Below are 16,516 nucleotides of genomic sequence, written 5' to 3' on the forward strand. Positions count from 1 at the left end.
GCCTCTGCTCTTTCTGCTTGTTTCTTTGAAGTTTTCACATGAAGGGTTCCAAGAGAGTTCCCGGAGAAATCTGCAGAAAGAGAAGTGATTGATGAGAGTGAAGCTGAGAATTGGATTCCGCCTTCTCCTGATGCGGTGGGTCATACCCCTTTTCTTAGCCTGTCCCTTCCCCCTTCACCTAGTAGGTCTGGGACAGTTGGCACCTTGCCAAGTGACAGGGAAATTTCTGATCAAGCCCTGTTAGAGGCCTTGGATTCAGATCAGGGATGGGGGTCTAGGGAGCAGAACGACCTAGCAGATAGGGAGGCGGTAGTCGTAGGCCACGAGGCCCATATGGGGCCCTCTTCAAGCGCATCATTTGGGAAGGTGGTTGTGGGCCCTTCTTTTACCCATTACCAAAGGTGTCCCCCAGTAGCGACAACTGATGGTGGTGGTGTGTTTGGGAGGAGCTCTGGTACTTTACCGGGGATTCTGGCATTGATTTCCGGGGAATCCGTGGTGGCGGCAGTATCCCTACTCCAATCCCTAGCATCCGTCCTATCTGGCGCTGCCGCGGGGTCTCCGTTGGTTCCTGATCCACCATCGGTAGTTCCACGTGGTCCTCCATGTGCGCTGGCCTCTGTTGGCGTCACTTCCAGTTTGGGGATCCATGCCGGCGGCGTTTCTGGTGACGTCACTTCCAGTGATGTCACTTCCGGAAAACTCCATTCAACGACTGGGGACAAAGAGGAGGGCATCGAGTTCCCCTCGCGGTCAACCAGGTGAGAGAGGAGTGCTGCAGGGGGAACTTTGGCTCCGGGGGGCAGGTCACAAGAGGCGAGGGAGCCTCAAGGGGTTGCGAATGCCATACGGGAGTCCTTTGGGCAGTCAAACCTTGGAGCTAGTAATTTAAAAATGGGGGATGTTAAGCCTAAATGACAGGCTCGTGGGTCACGCAGTACAAATAATAATAAATGCACAGGGGCACGGTCTGCTGCCAAGGGGTTAACAGTCAGCAGTAAAGGCTTGGGGGAACCTCATGGCTCACAGGGGGCTGGGAGCATGGGTGAATTGCAGTCTGGGCTCACAAGTATGAGTGAGGATACCAATGTTGTGAATGAGGAGGCTGGGGAAGGAAAGTCTGGAATTATTCTGAAACGCAATAAAGATAGAGTGGGCAACAATGTGCCCGCATATCAGAGAATAGAGTGTTAACTAGATCAGCTGTTAAGCAGGGCCATACCACACAGTTCCACAGCTTAGATAGGGAAGTTGCTCCGGCTAGGAATAAAAGGAAGTCAATTTCCCAGGCTCCTAAGGTGGTACATTTAAGTGAGCAGATACAAGGTTTTTCTGATGATTAAAGTGGTGTGCTGGAGAATGTGGTGCAGTGTGAACCGACAAGGGTGCCTAGGCTGAATGAGAAGGGGATTACGCAGCATGTGCAGCGTGGGAGGGGCAGAGCTGAGCTTCCCCCTCGTGGTACTCCCTTCTCGTACTCTTTTGCAGGAAGACAATATGGCTAACACTGGCGATTCTGGCAGCGGCCTGGAGAAGGATCTGGAAAGCAGTGCTGATTCCATGTGGTTGGAGGATGAGCATCTATCGACATCGGGTGTGGTGGCTTTACCAACAAGGACGGGGTCACAAACCGGTGAGTCCTCAGTTTCAGTGGGGTTTAGGGTTTTCACATTATCTTTGGATGACTCTGGTTCTGAGAGCGACAAGAAGTTAGGTTTAAATGCCAAAGGGCATAAGCATATGTATAGGATGCTTAGGTGGTTGACAGAGGATAAAGAAGCTGCTAGGAAAGGTTTGCAGAGGTCTTCGGAACCGGTTACCGCTGTTAGGTCAGCTAGGACATCCCAACCTAGAACCAGACTCACTGATATACGTGGGCCAGCCAACCGCAAGGTGGCACTCCACGGTGATACCCACTCCTGGTCCTCATATGATTTACATGAGCATCTTAAAACTAAGATGGTCAGATGCATTCAGGATGGGAAGTACGTTAATATCTTCAATTTCTCTGTGGAAGCCCTGAGGCAGAAGGACAGAGCAGTTCCTCTTGGTCTGCTCAACATCGCGAGGCGAGTTATCCCATTGGGGAGAATTTTTCTAAAAAGAATGTAGAGCTTGTTACAGGGGGTGACTTCCCTGAAAGCAAGGATCACGGTTAATAAAGACATGAGGGATGATCTCCAGATCTGGGATCAGACGTCCACATATTCCATCCACTTGTTCACGGATGCTGCAGGATTCTTTGGCTTTGGTGCTTACCTAAACGGTAAATGGAGTGCAGAGCCATGGCCGGTGGAATGGACTGTTAAATGGCTTACCAGGAACCTCTGCCTCCTGGAACTCTTCCCCATATTGGTGGAACTGGAGATATGGGGTGACGAACTGAGGGACAGATCAGTTACTTTTTGGACAGACAATATGAGTATGGTCTTTGCTATCAATAGACTTTCCTCATCATCCCCAGCAGTGGTAAAATATCTTCGGATTCTGGTCTTGGGATGCCTTAAGCAGAACATTGAGTTTCAGGCAAAGCATGTCCCTGGGGTTTCTAATATCACAGCTGATGCGCTTTCCCATTTTCAATGGGATAATTTTAGGAAGGTTGCGCCTAATGCCGCGACTCATGGTGTTTCCTGTCCTCCTTTCCTTTGGCAGGTGGCACTGGATGGCAGTTACTGATACCGCTACTGAAGGCTTCCCTTGCACCTTCCACTTGGAAATCATACGTGAGGTATTGGGAAGAATGGGCGTTCTTTTGTGAGGTTTAGGGATTTTCATCCTGCGCAGATGAGCAAGATTGGTTTCCTCATCATCCCCAGCAGTGGTAAAATATCTTCGGATTCTGGTCTTGGGATGCCTTAAGCAGAACATTGAGTTTCAGGCAAAGCATGTCCCTGGGGTTTCTAATATCACAGCTGATGCGCTTTCCCATTTTCAATGGGATAATTTTAGGAAGGTTGCGCCTAATGCCGCGACTCATGGTGTTTCCTGTCCTCCTTTCCTTTGGCAGGTGGCACTGGATGGCAGTTACTGATACCGCTACTGAAGGCTTCCCTTGCACCTTCCACTTGGAAATCATACGTGAGGTATTGGGAAGAATGGGCGTTCTTTTGTGAGGTTTAGGGATTTTCATCCTGCGCAGATGAGCAAGATTGGTTGTTGCGGTGGCTCGCGGAGCTTAAAGGTAGACAGATAAATAAGGGGGCAGTAACAGCGAGATTAGCAGCGGTGTCCTCCTTCTGTAAGTTGTTTACCTTGACGGACTCTTCCAAAACATTTTTGGTTCGCCAAATTCTACGGGGCTGGGGGAGGTCGGAGGTACGACGGACATTCGGGAATTACTCCTTTTGCTATAGGTTCTACCTGAAGTCTGCTCCTCAGTCTATGAGGTGCAGCTTTTTTCTGCAGCATTTGCCATGTCATTTCACGGGGCCCTTAGAGTGGGAGAATTAGTATCACAGTCAAAGACTGCAAAAGTTGGAAGGGTATTGTGCGAACATGTGAGATTTGCCAAAAATAGGGTATTGTTATTTATCCCTAGATCTAAAGTGGATCAGAAAAGTAGGGGGGCATGGTTGTCGCTCCCTACAAATCTGGTACGTTCAGTTGCCTGTATGCTTTGTTGAATGCCTTCTCAGACGTGTGTCCAGTGGGTTCTCATAGGTTCCTAATTCACCAGGAAGGTACCCTTATCACAAGATTTAAATTCCATAGGGTCCTAGGATGGGCTGCTGAAAAGGCTGGGTTGAATCCTAATACGATAGCCCCTCATTCATTTAGGGTTGGGGCTGCTACAACAGCAGCGGCTTTAGGCTGATCAGCTGACCGTATAAAGGCACTGGGGAACTGGAAATCCAAAATATATCAGCTATATGTGAGACCCCTTTTATCTCACTGCTAAGTTAGTACGGTGTGTTATGTTGTGATGTTTCCCTGTTGTGGTGTGAAGTTAACTTTTTTCTTTTTGCAGGGCCTAGCAGAGATCCGCTTCGTGTCTGGATAGTGAGGTGCTCATTCGTGTACTGGGCAGCCATTCAAGCGTCAATGCGACCTGGAGGACAGCAGATGGGCTTTTCTTCATCTAGGGTGGTGCTTAGGTGGCTAGGGAGGAGAGGCCTTTGCTGGGTAGGTTTGCCTGGATTGCTGCAGGATGCCATGAGACGTTGGGAGAAACCCCACATCTTGATCCTCCATTTAGAGGGAAACAATCTTGGATCAATTCCCAGATGGGATTTGAGTGCAGTGATCCAGTCTGACCTGCGCACATTCAAAGCCTGGATGTCTGGTGTGAGAATGGGATGGTCCAATATTATCCCCATATTGATGTGGTTGTATATGGCCAACCACAGGGCTGCTTTTCAGGTCAGGAAAAAGCTGAACAGGGATGTGAGAAAATTCATGTTTGAGCTTAGGGGCTTTGTTGTGGAGCACAGAAACATTAAGTCAGCTGACCGGAGCCTCTACTGAGGCGACGGGGTGCATTTATCAGACCATGGCATGGACCTGTTTATTGAGGATTTGAGACAATCCCTACTCCTATTTGTGTGAGCTTGGGTGACGGTGAGAGTTGCCTGGAAAATATGTGGGTGATCTCGTGGCGGGTGGACAGTGTCCGGGGGCAGGATGTGATCAAGGTAGAGTGACGCTATTTCCGAAGTGCGTCTGGGGTGTTCCCTGCCCATGTGATTAAAAGCCGAGAACTCCCTAAGTCACTCCAGTATCAAGCTACGCTCTGCTTCCTCTCCTGCATCCCTGGTACTGCCCATCTTGTTTGCATGGGTTACACACATTAGCTAGTACCTGATTGCTGCCCCCCTGGTCCATGTTTATTTGTGCTGGTAGTTTGGTTCCTTGACCTGTGGGTTTTATAAACAAGATATTGTGGTGTTTACATTTAACGTTATTATGTAAATAGTTAAGTTATTATTTATGTTTCCCACAGAGGAGTATATGGCATTTAATCCCTTAAGGATATGTAAGGCAAATTGCCTGGAATGCACATAAGAGTTAAGGCCAGAACGGAGGAGTGGGAGTGTTCTTGTGTATGTGTGTGAGAAACAATGTTGCAGTTAGAGAGGAGAGGTTTTGCTTACCTTTTTAAGACCTGTACAGGAAGTCCAAATCGGTTTCTTTGAAGTTTTCCCCACCCTTTCCCTCCCTGTTCATGTTCTAGGTGGCAATCATTAGAGGGATGAATCACTATGGTGGTCCCTATAGCATTAGGGGAGTCTGAGGCATGATGATGGCTAGCCAGCCTATTTCTATGGTCTGGAGTGGTGGGTTAGCACCCTGGGCTGGCGGGTGTACAGTGTCCAGGGGCAGGATGTGATCGAGGTAGAGTGACGGCTATTTCCGGCCAGGGGTGAAGTCCTCAGACGCGTGTCTGGGGTGTTCCCTGTCCGTGTGATTCAAAGCCGAGAACTCCCTAAGCCATTCCAGTATCGAGCTACGCTCTGCTTCCTCTCCTGCATCCCTGGTACTGCCCATCTTGTTAGCATGGGTTACTACGCATTAGCTAGTACCTGATTGCCGCCCCCCTGGTCCATGTTTATTTATGCTGGTAGTTTGGTTCCTTGTGTTGCCACAATAAAGGCGACCTGCGGGTTTTATAACCAAGAAGTTTTGTGTTTTTATTTCTATGTTAGAAATAAGGTTAACGTTTACATTAAACGTTATTATGTAAATAGTTAAGTTATTATTTATGTTTCCCAAAGAGGAGTATATGGCATTTAATCCCTTAAAGGATAGGAAAGACAAAATTAAACTTGTATGACTCAGATAGAGCATGCAATTTTAAGACATTTTTAAATGTACTTCTGTTTTTAAATGTGCTTCGTTCACTTGGTATCCCTTGTTGAAAAAGAATACACACATATCCTACACTAGTGGGAACTAGTTACTGATGGTGCCTGCACACATTTGTCTCCTGTGATTGGCTAACTAGGGGCGAGATTACATATGCAACGCAGGCTTCAGCACAACTGCTGAAACCCGCGCCACCCGTAATTTCACCTCACACTTTGAGGAATCACATAAACCCCGCCGGCAGTTCATAAAGTGCTGTAAGTAGTGATGTCGCGGACCTAAAATTTTGCGTTCTCGAACAGCAAACTTGAACTTCCACAAAAGTTTGCGAACGGGAGAACCGGGCGAACCGCCATTGACTTCAATAGGCAGGCAAATTTTAAAACCCACAGGGACTCTTTCTGGCCACAAAAGTGATGGAAAAGTTGTTTCAAGGGGACTAACACCTGGACTGTGGCATGCCGGAGGGGCATCCATGGCAAAACTCCCATGGAAAATTACATAGTTGATGCAGAGTCTGTTTTTTTTTTTTTAAATAATTTTTTTATTGAGGTTATGCAACAATACAAAAAACATCATACATTGATATGCTTGCAACAGTAAATGCGCTTCAGTCAATTGTGAATAAACATTTTCGACCATAAAAAGACAATAGAGATCAAAAACAGCAAAAATTGCAACAATGTCTGACATCAAATAAGTTTCTCAAACCTCTAGATTTTTATATATATTTCGCAAAACTGGCTGACTAGTGAGAAGGCCTCTCATGGACCCATTGGCTGCGTAAAAATGAAATAATATATAATAGTCAGATCTGCTATTGGGCCTAAGGATAACTCATAGTAAAAATATTATGGGTGGGGGAGGAATTTCAGCGGGTAAGCACCTCTTATTGAATAGGGGGGAGGAGTGGAGGGGCGGAGCCATATAGGAAAGTCTCTTGAGTATCTAAGGGGCAGGTATAGGGCAGAATATCAGTGAGAATTCTATGGCATTGAAGTGCTTAATGTTTACTGGGGCTTAATTGACAGCAGTCTATATGGAGATCTAGGGCAGTCATGCAAGTTTATATAGGACTAGAGGCATATTCTGGATTGAACTATCATTGTTAACCATTGTGTTTATATTACATGTACTGTATATCCCTAGATAGCAGTCCCCCCGAGTAAAGCTTGAATTCAGGCGAGTGGCAAAAATACTTGACAACTATAAATAAGCCGACTGCCTACATTTAAATGAGAGACTAACTATACCTTATATTAAGAATAGGACGTCAACCAATAGGTGGCTATGTTAAGAATTGAATATAGGTGAGGGCTATAATACTAACATAGTGAGCCCAGAACAACCAGGCCATTAGGCCTTTAAGAATACCTATACAAACAAAATTAAAATGTAGGGTTCTTGCAGGTGAGGAGCTAATAGGGGCATATGTTCAGACATAGTTGAAGCTATAGCCTCTAAATAAGATAGGATAGAGCCAGTATGGGCCGTCTAAAATATAAACTAGCAATACTATATAGGCATAGGCCTCAAGACAATAACAAGTTATAAAAGAAACATCATTAATGCAATAGCTCCTTGTTTTCGCTGGCCTGCATGACTGAAATAAATAAATCTCGAGTAAAGACCGCTGTCATAAAACCAGAATTATGCTTTGTGCAATAATATACTAGCCAATTAGGGTTTGCCACCTCAGCCATGTTTTCCTGGACAGTTATGAGTTACACATGCTGCAGGGTGTGCAGGGAGGAACATGTATTGTGTTTCTGGACAGCACTATTCATATTCCTCCCTGCACACCCTGCAGCATGTGTAACTAATAAGTGTTCTGTATTTTAAGGGACGGGTGGCAACCCTATAGCCAATATAGTGTAGATAGTAACAACATAATAAGTATTTTAACCTATACAGGTATAATATGGCATAATAACAAGAAAAATAGGGTTAAGTAGCATTACATTTCTGCGTTATAGTGATGTGTTTATAAGCTGGGAAGCATATGTTACAGGTAGCAAACAAATCAGAATAGGGATACCATATGTCTCATGTCACGTCAGAAGCTTCAAATCCCAGTTTCCATGTAGTATTGCAGAAGCATTGGCAATATGTAGTACTATAAGCAAATAAGTCCTAGCAAGGTAAAATTATGTACCAGAATTTACATAGTAGAAGCATTTATATTAGTATGCGAACATAAAACTGGGGTAGAATAATTCAACCTCTCCAACCTAGTGAAGAACAAAAACCTAGTCTTGTTAGACAATGTGTCCCAAGTGAAGAGCATTTTTAACAATAATATAAGGCTCAATCATTCAGCTGACCGTATGCATATGGATAAAGAGTCATCCTCTTGAACATCCTGATCAAGAGTGAGTTAAAGGGACATAATACTCATATGCTAAATCACTTGAAACTGATGCAGTATAACTGTAAAAAGCTGACAGGAAAATATCACCTGAGCATCTCTATGTAAAAAAGGAAGATATTTTACCTCACAATTTCCTCAGCTCAGCAGAGTAAGTTCTGTGTAAAAAGTTATACTTCACCTGCTCCCAGCTGCAGGTAAAAATAAAAAAAAAATTGAAGAAATGAACAGCAGCCAATCAGCATCAGCAGTGCTGAGGTCACGAACTCTTACTGTGATCTCATGAGATTTGACTTAACTCTCATGAGATTTCATAGTAAGCTTCCTTTACCTGATTGGTGAAATAATATGAGAGTTCACGAGGCTCATCCTTTCAGCTGTCCCAGGACAGACATACTAAAATGCTGCTTAGAAATCCTTTACAATGGGAGGTGGCTACTGAGGAACTTTTGAGGTAAAATATCTTTCTTTTTTACATAGAGATGTTCAGGAGATATTTTCTAGTCAGCTTTTTATAGCTATGCTGCATCACTTTGAAGTGTTTAAACATTTGGGTATTATGGCCCTTTAACTTAACTAAATAAAGAGAACATTATTAGAATATACAATAAATACTGAGATATTAAGGAGAAAAAATAGAAAATGGCATATACATCACTTAGGCCTAGATTTGGAGTTTGGCGTTAGCCGTGAAAACCAGCGTTAGAGGCCCCTAACGCGGGTTTCTTACGGACTCCGGTATTTAGAGTTTATTTACCGCCACTCCAAAATCACCTAATGCTCAAATTTCTACCGACACCTCAGACCCAGTAGTAAACATATACCGACAAAATTAAATTCTACGAATCAAATTAAAAATATTACACAAAGTACACTTACACTCATACAAACACTACACTATGTTTATTTTTCATATTTAATAATTTTTCAGCAAAATACAAAGGATTAAAGTTGCGAGATCTCGGGTGTTTGAAAAAAAACAACACAAATCCATTTTCCCATTGACTTACATTGACACACGGGAAAAGACCCTCGTATACCTACATCTAACTAATAACATTATCACAAACATACACTCATCGATGCATACAAACAATATACACCACATGACATACACAAAATATTGATTTATTACAAAAAGAACACGATTTAGCGACTTTTTCACACAAGCTCATGACGTCATTCACTTTACGAGGAAAACCAGTCTTAGAAAAAAAAATTGGAAATCTTTAGAGCCTCCATTGACTTCTATTGGGAAGACGTGCTCGTGCACGCGAAACCCTCATTTCCCTAACGCACGCAAATAGCGTAGACTGAAAAACTCCAAATACCAGCGCTAGAAAATACATGATTTTATGCGTTAGACATAGCGATGATAAATAGATCAAGAAATGACTATGGTGGATTTATGTTTTTTAATTATTGAATATTCACAACACCATAAAATTGTTTCACACTTTTAGATTACATCAACTACAAATCAACATCACTAGTAACACATTATTATTTAAATAAAATTACATTTAAAATTAAAATAAAATTCACTAAACATTTCTTGATTCACAAACAGTACACAATGGGAAACACCTCTCATTTACCTTTATTATTGCATTTCTGTTATTCAACTCATATGCTTGCAGCAACTGCATATCTACATAGGCTTAACACATGATCAGTCATGGATGCACATATATTACTTTTAACATTCACTCATACATGTGCATTCAAATGATGGGGGAAAAACACATTACATTCTCTCGAGGAATCACAAAACAGAACATATGGATTTTACTGTACTTTTAACATCATGATTCCATCACCAGAAACCATTAGGAATTACGTACAACAAGAACATCATTACACCAGATTACAGATGTCACTTTATGGGAAGGAACAACAATGCCACACCGCTATATAGAAGTCAGCATATGTGGGACACAATCACAATATATACGTACATGTACATAACACGCATCACCCATCACGCAACCACAAAGCACACATTTAGATTTTATTCAGCACACAATAACAATGTAGCACAATACAACAACACAATGAGGATTTCACAACTACATAGGCAGGTTAATAATATCATGACGTCATTACAAGATTCAACCATACACATCACAGATTCACCACTGTACCGCCCCTTTCGGAACTTTAACACTCAATACTACAATACAACATATACGTAAATAACAGTTTGGAACAGCATTATTAGGGAAATTTCAATGGGACAATTAATAAATATTGTCAGATCGCAAATCACTTATATATATAATACTACAGATGATAGCCGGAAGTTATTCAGTATTAGTGCCATTTTTATGGGACGCATACAATATTGTCAGATCGAAAATCACTTATATATACAATAATACAGATGACAGCCGGAAGTTCAGATTTTTCATGGCGATTTGAATGGGACGCATACAATATTGACAGCTCAGCAATCACTTATATATACAATACTACAGATGACAGCCGGAAGTTCTTCAGCATTAGTGCGATTTGAAAGGGACGCATACAATATTGACAGCTCGGCAATCACTTATATATACAATACTACAGATGACAGCCGGAAGTTATTCAGTATTAGTGCCATTTGAAAGGGACGCATACAATATTGACTGCTCGGCAATCACTTATATATACAATACTACAGATGACAGCCGGAAGTTCTTCAGCATTAGTGCGATTTGAAAGGGACGCATACAATATTGACAGCTCGGCAATCACTTATATATACAATACTACAGATGACAGCCGGAAGTGCTTCAGTATTAGTGCGATTTGAAAGGGACGCATACAATATTGACAGCTCGGCAATCACTTATATATACAATACTACAGATGACAGCCGGAAGTGCTTCAGTATTAGTGCGATTTGAAAGGGACGCATACAATATTGACAGCTCGGCAATCACTTATATATACAATGCTACAGATGACAGCCGGAAGTGCTTCAGTATTAGTGCCATTTGAATGGGACGCATACAATATTCACATCTCGGCAATCACTTATATATACAATACTACAGATGACAGCCGGAAGTTATTCAGTATTAGTGCCATTTGAATGGGACGCATACAATATTGACATCTCGGCAATCACTTATATATACAATACTACAGATGGCAGACGGGAAGTTCGGAATTATTATTGCGATTTTAAAGGGACGCATACAATATTGACTGCTCGGCAATCACTTATATATACAATACTACAGATGGCAGACGGGAAGTTCGGAATTATTATTGCGATTTTAAAGGGACGCATACAATATTGACATCTCGGCAATCACTTATATATACAATACTACAGATGGCAGACGGGAAGTTCGGAATTATTATTGCGATTTTAAAGGGACGCATACAATATTGACTGCTCGGCAATCACTTATATATACAATACTATAGATGGCAGACGGGAAGTTCGGAATTATTATTGCGATTTTAAAGGGACGCATACAATATTGACATCTCGCTAATCACTTATATATACAATACTACAGATGGCAGACGGGAAGTTCGGAATTATTATTGCGATTTTAAAGGGACGCATACAATATTGACATCTCGGAAATCACTTATATATACAATCCTACAGATGGCAGCTGTTACTTTATCGTTTAAAAACAATATTGCAGCAACATTGATCGATCACATTTGATGCACATTATACACAACTATGCACTTTCATTCATGTTAGCCTGGACGTGTGTTTGTTACTATAAGATCGCGTTTAAGAAATATTGATTACGCATATGAACAAACATTGCAAACATGCACTGTATGTGTAATATTTGGCACTTTCACATTGAGATTCATTGGGGGAAAAAAACATTTCAGCCAAAAAAAATTAAACGCCCACTTTGAAAGCATTCGCGCCGCTCACATACAAACAGGTGAATACAATCAGCAATCATTACAAACTCACTACCATTGGACTAATCGTACTATAAATCCCCCAAACAACATGGCCAATGCATCACTTGTGATCCACATCAGATCAAGTGCTTACCTTGTTACGCTGTTTTGAAAGATGGATGACGATGACATGGTAGACGCTGCTGGTGCTGCTATTGGCGAACTAGCTGTTGGTCGAATCAGGCAGCCTCGGCGGCTCAGACTGAGACAAAGGGGTCGTCTGGTTCGAGGTCCTCCTGACTACAGGGTGAGACCCACCTTGGAAAACATGAGCGACTTTGAGGTTTTTGATAAGTATCGGCTCGATCGCGAACAGCTCATTGGCCTTTACGAGCTTCTTAAACCTCATTTGGAGCCATGTATACAAATAAGGACTGCTGTTCCCCCCATGAGTAAGATGCTAAGCTGTCTATACGTCCTGGCCTCCGGGAGTTTTCAATCAGGAGAACTGTACATGCATGGCCTGGCTCAAGGTACATTCTCTGTGGTGTTTGATAACTTTCTGGACGCCATGGTACGTATCAGTAAGCAATACATAGGATTCCCACAAAATGATGGTGATTGGAGGCGCCTGAAGCGGGAATTCTTTGATATTGCTCAATTGCCCAATGTCTTGGGAGCCATTGATTGTACCCACATTGCGCTGCGTGCTCCAATTGATGACTTGCCCTTCAGAAATCGCAAACATTTTCATAGCCTCAACGTGCAGTATGTTTGTGACGCACGGATGAGGATTATGCATGTGTATGCGAATTTTGGAGGGGCTTGTCATGATGCCCGCATCCTCTCTCTGTCGTCAATGTGGAGACAGTTTGAGGAAAGACAAATGCCCCCTGGTTATCTCGTTGGTGAGTATTTGTGCACAACATGTTTAATTAGTTTGACAATTGCCCCTGTAGTCTTAAAATGTTAGCGTCATGTTCATCTATAGGATGCAATTTAACCATTTGTTATTTACCGACGCTAATGTTTACTTTTATTTAAATGCAGATATGTAGCATGTCTTACCTTAAGTGCTCAGATAGAGAATGCAATGTAACCATGTATTTAGCATTTAACACTATTTTTTTTTTGGATAAATACGCATATGTAGCATGTCTTAGCTGAAATGTGAATATATTATCTCATGCAATTTAACCCTGTCATTGTCTCATTCCGCTAATGTGTAGTTTTAGTTCAATGCAGATATGTAGCATGTCTTACCTTAAGTGCTCAGATAGAGAATGCAATGTAACCATGTAGTTAGCATTTTACACAAGGTTTGGTTTAGGAGAAATACGCATATGTAGCATGTCTTAGCTGAAATGTGAATATATTATCTCATGCAATTTAACCCTGTCATTGTCTCATTCCGTTAATGTGTAGTTTTAGTTCAATGCAGATATGTAGCATGTCTTACCTTAAGTGCTCAGATAGAGAATACAATGTAACCATGTAGTTAGCATTTTACACAAGGTTTGGTTTAGGAGAAATACGCATATGTAGCATGTCTTAGCTGAAATGTGAATATATTATCTCATGCAATTTAACCCTGTCATTGTCTCTTTCCGCTAATGTGTAGTTTTAGTTCAATGCAGATATGTAGCATGTCTTACCTTAAGTGCTCAGATAGAGAATGCAATGTAACCATGTAGTTAGCATTTTACACAAGGTTTGGTTTAGGAGAAATACGCATATGTAGCATGTCTTAGCTGAAATGGCAAGATACAGAATAATATACAACTTTTTTTTTGGATGTTTCAGAAAAATTTTAATACGGATTATCGTGTACAAAAAATTATTTCTAAAACAATATACTATTTTAAGGATTCTGTTTGAATTATGTTCTGTTCATAATTTATAGGTGATTCTGGGTACATGAGCCGGCCTTGGCTCATTACCCCCTTGCGTAGCCCGACTGATGTGTCTGAGGAGCGCTACAATAGGGCTCATAAGAGAACCAGGGCGGTGGTTGAAAGGATGTTCGGGCTCCTGAAGATGAGATTCAGGTGCCTGGACCGTTCTGGAGGAGCACTCCAGTACAACCCAAAGAAGGTGGCTAAGATCGTTGTAGCCTGTAGCGTCCTGCATAATATTGCACAGCGGGCTGGGATGCTGCAGGCCGTCCCGGTGGACAGAGACCTCCTCAGAGATGAGGAGGATGATCCTGTTCTAGAGGGTGAATTCCAGGACGAGGGACTTGATGTCAGAGCAGACGTCATCAACCGCCACTTTAGACGGTAAAGAATAGAAGTTAGACTGGAGTATTGTCAATAGATGTGAACTCTAGGGAAATGACAAGTAGAGAATTGTGCAAACATGTTAGTATTGATCAAATTTTAAAAATATTTTTTATTTATTCATATAGGTGATGCTCTGGGCATTGGGTCCTGTAGCAAGTCTTTGCCACCTGGTTTTTAAAGAGGACATCAGATGGTAAGTAGAAATGTATGGACTGTTGCTGGCATGAATTGTACACAAATACATCATATGGCATACATTTTCAAAAATAGAATTTAGTTTACACATTACTTAAAATGTACATACTCAGAAAGGGATCCTCTAGAATGACTATGGTTCAATGTCACACATTAGAGGTTTGTTCTGCTCAATATGACTCATCTTCACACTTGATAGAAAATAACACAGGTTGATACACAGGCTTAGTAAGCTAGTGACAGAAATTTAGTATGAAATGGGGGGTGGGAGAGGGGTACAGAACTGATTCACACACTTGTATGAATTTTCTTTAAAATATTTCTTCCATTAGGGAGATGACTTAATCTAAAGACTGAAAGGGAACTATTAGAAGCCTGACAGTGAAGATTGCCCAGACTGACAGTGGGGGAAAAAGCCAAGATTGAAATTGAAGTATACCAATGGGATCATGTCTGGCATTATCTTTCAATTATGCTGACCTTGAAAACCATACAAAGACATGTTCACATGGTAAGTGCAAACTATTTTATAGAATAAGTCTGTGGAGACATCCTATTGGAGACACTTAGATGATTTTACTTTTTTAGATGGTATTTCCCAGTCCTCTATTTAATGAACTGATGAATAAGACACCTATTGAAGATCAACTGTTTACCCCTGAATTGACTTTCAAAGACCATGCATTGTCCAGGTTGGTGTACCAATGCATGCTAGTGAAGACTGTTGAATATTATTAGCTTACATACATTAGTCATATTTAGTTCAAAATTATATATTTAGGGATCACAATCAGACACTTAGATGATTTTACTTTTTTAGATGGGATTTCCCAGTCCTCTATTTAATGAACTGATGAATAAGACACCTATTGAAGATCAACTGTTTACCCCTGAATTGACTTTCAAAGACCATGCATTGTCCAGGTTGGTGTACCAATGCATGCTAGTTAAGAATCACATGAAGAATGTTGATTATTGTTAGCTTACATACATTAGTCATACTTATTTAATCATTAGATATTTAGGGATCACAATCCGAAAAAGGAATACATATTATAGTTGATATAGAGGTATTTGAATGGACATGAAATATTACATTTATGTTCAGCATACATATATTGTTGAAATGTGATATACATTATTATGTATAATTTGAAATTTGGATATTTAAATAGAATTTTGATTCAACAATATAATGGTGTATGTATTTCATTTCTTTTAAATCAATTTAATAATTATCTTTAAAAAATGTTGAACAAAGTTAGAGCATAGACACAAGATGATTTTAAATGTATTTTATGAATATTTGACAACGTGTGTATTAACTTTGTTCCATTTTTTTATTTGTCATTTCAGATTGGCATCTGATGACTTCAAGGAATATTTTAAGTTTTTAGATAAACGTATTCTTTTTTATTTTTACATGTTAATAATAAACATTTTATAATTAAATACATTCTTTTGAACAGATTCTACTAAATATCAATATAATCTGGCAATAAATAAAAGTTGGACTCCCATGACTGGTAGTTGGCTATTTGACAAGCACATGCATAAGATCAAATAATGCATTAATATTATAAAATCAACTGATTCCGAGAATATTACATTAAAATATCTTTTAGAACATTAATTGGGGAGTGAGATCCTTCGATGCTTTTCTTTAGAAAATGTAGATATTAAATTAATTTTGGATATGTAGTCAAAAGTTTTTTATTTTAACTTTTAAGAAGGTGAAGTGGTTCAATTACATTAAAGTGACAGTGTTGTTGAATGTAAAATTAATTTTATAAGATCTTGTATCTTCCTTAGGTATCTCAAAACATTATTTTCAAAATTATTTTAATTTTTACATTTATAAATGGTAGGTCATTTAAGTTGATATTTTTCACAAGCTAGTTATTGGATGCCAGATTAATCTATGTAATTTTCTAGTGGAGTCATTTAACTATACTTAGTAATATTATGTATATTTTAAAATATTACCTCTTGGGTT

This window comes from Bombina bombina, chromosome 3 (genome assembly GCF_027579735.1).
Source record: "Bombina bombina isolate aBomBom1 chromosome 3, aBomBom1.pri, whole genome shotgun sequence".
NCBI lineage: Eukaryota > Metazoa > Chordata > Amphibia > Anura > Bombinatoridae > Bombina > Bombina bombina.